Here is a 2,860-nt window from a genome sequence, read left to right as displayed (position 1 = left end):
CCAATGAGGTATCGAGCGCGGGGTAATAGCTCTTGAGAATACCTAGCAATGTGGCGGCGCTTGCAGAGGCTCCTTAGGACATAAGGTTGAGGGTTTGCTCTTTAGCTCTTGAAGAGCAAGGACAACACATCCCTCTAAGCGATGACAGCATCCCTTTCAGACATCATCACCTTCTTTTCAGCTCGAGCGGTGTTCACTTGATTCCTAAGTCTCTCCCGATACTTGACGTCATCGTCAACCTTCTTCATTGCATTAGGAAGAAGTTTTTCCTTGCTACTATAGGAGGACTCAAGGCCTAAAAAAGGAAAACCGAAAAGTAATTTTTGTTAGTCACCCAATAATTGAATCACGCACTTGTGATCAGGGATGGACTTATGTTCAATTTTCTCCCTCTTGGCTTTGAGCTTCTTGTGGTGGTTGGCCTCAGCAGCAGCTACCTGAGCGCTTCTAACCTGGAGAAGAGTCTTTATCACCGCCCACAGATCATCGATCGGGATTGATATTGAAGCTTTGTTTCCCCTGAGCTATGGATCTTCTTCAGGCATGCTCGAGGTAGGATCTCTAATTGGAGCCAAGGCCGAGTCAACCGGGGAAGCCAGCTTCCGATGACTAGTCAAGATGCTGGCAGCCTTGGTTTGCGTCTCAGTCGATAGTCTACAATCAACACAATAAGAGAAGAGGAAAAGAAAAGACTGTCAATTGACCAGTTGAGATAAGGATCTAGGACAAACCTCTTTGAAATCAGAAAGTGCAAAATGATGCTTAACTTTAGCCTTTTAGTGGTCACCTTCTTCGTTCTTGGTCCGGCAGGCAAAGCCGATGGAGGAGTTACAATTGGACCAGGCAAATCCAAGGCATCAGTAGCCTGCAAAGAACCAAATAATAAGAATTCATTATCGAGTAAAAGTATGACCAACTACAAGTAAAATTACCTCTCTAGTCGAGTCATCAGGCATGACGGTCCCTCGAGTTGGCGATTGTGAGGACGTGCCAAATGTCCCCTAAAAAACCCCCCACGCAAACTCGTCATTAGTAAAATGACCGAAAGAAAATTGATTACTCGAGAAGAGTTACCTTTTTAGCCGGGTCATCAAGAGTGGCGGTTGCTCGAGAAGGCGATTGGGCTGGTATGCTCACCATTCCCTAACAAAATGCCACTCATCCAAACCGAATGCATTCAAGTATCCACATGATAATTTAAAAGAAAATAAGAAGATAATAAGAATTTCGATCAGCATACCTGAGGGCTCCTTCGCTTGTGCTTGAGAGGGCTCAGATCAGGAAGCAGGTGAGATGATGGGGACAATATCTTTAATCGAATAGACCCCTCGGCCTCCTCATTGGTTGATCCTTTCCCCTTGTCGATGGCGATGACGGAAGAAGTGTTGTCGAGATCAATGATCTTGCTCAAAAGGATATGTTCTTGACGGAAGACTGGAGCCTGCAGTCATATAGACAAGTAAGATAAAATAGACAATAACTGGTCCTCTTGTTCCATTAAGAAAATCCTTACATCCGATCGAGGATACGCTAAGGAGTAAGGCGGAATGCCACACTCCGGTGCGCTAGAAGAAAAAAGCTTGTTCAACTAGACAGTGACATCCTGCGCAAACAGGGCTGAAAAAAAGAAGAAAGGTTTACTCGACAAAGCTCGAAGATCATAGCAAAATGAAAAGGGCAAAGTGCTAACTTAGCCTTACATCTGACCGCATCCCTAGAAGCATCCTCATCCCCACTGTACTCCCAAGCCAGACGTGTTTGTGCCTTCAAGGGACTCAATCTCTTACTAATAAAGTCTCTGGCCACATGCCATCCAATTAGGCTAAACTGCCTCAACATGCCAATCCTGTTGGTGAAGTAGGTGGTGTGGCTGGACTCTTGATGATCTTGTGTCCAAGAAAGATTTTGGATGGGAAAAATACCTATATACACTAAAGGAAAACCAATCGGGTCAGGATTGGAGACAGAAAACCAAAGTTTCTTCCAATCCTTCGACCAAGAGGAGGTTAGGGGAACCAAGATATAGGAGTTTTTCATTCCACTCCTCAACTGGAAACCACATCCCTCAACACATTTATTTTTGGTAATCCTCTTCAGTTTATAAAAATACTGAAAAAGATTCAAACTTGGCTTGATGACAAGGAAAGCCTCACAAAGATAAACAAAAACACTCAACATGGTGATAGAATTGGGGTTCAGGTGGTGAAGTTCAATTTGGTATTGATCAAGCACATTGAGAAGAAACTTGGAAGGAGAGATGTTAAAACCACAACGGAAGAAAGACTTGAAGACTACAAACTCATGCTCGATCTTATAGGAAGGGAATCTCTCGCCCGATGTCATCCTCCATTTGACAAGGCTACGCTACGACACCACTCCTTCCACTTCGAGTTCCGTCAGCCGAGATTCTTGCATACCCGAGGGTGTCCAAACCTTGACCATGAACCTCGCCTCATCATACTGATCGGGCGAGGCACCGGCGGCTGCTACGTCCGACCACTTCTCCGACGAGGAGGAAGTTTGGATCATCGAGGAAGAGTTTGGATCCATGGATCTAAACTTCTTTCTGGTGGTGGTGCGTGCAGGGGTGGAGAAAGCGGAGAGGCTTTTGCAGGAAGACTGGTGACAATGACGAGGAATGGCCGCTGCAAGTCCAGGTCTTTCGGGTAAATAACCAAAAAGTTACCGCCTTTTCAACCACTTCCACCTTTACCAATGCTTTGACCGGCCCGAAAAGAGGAATGATGACGACGTGCGAATCTCTGCACACCCTTATGCCCACATTAAATGTGCCTATACCCACCGTTTCAAATTTTGAAAGGTTTTTAACTCCACTCGGAGTCGGGTGTTAATCAATTGA

The sequence above is a fragment of the Phragmites australis genome, chromosome 23, assembly GCF_958298935.1.
Source record: "Phragmites australis chromosome 23, lpPhrAust1.1, whole genome shotgun sequence".
Classification (NCBI taxonomy): Eukaryota; Viridiplantae; Streptophyta; class Magnoliopsida; order Poales; family Poaceae; genus Phragmites; species Phragmites australis.
This window is presented reverse-complemented; position numbering follows the sequence as displayed.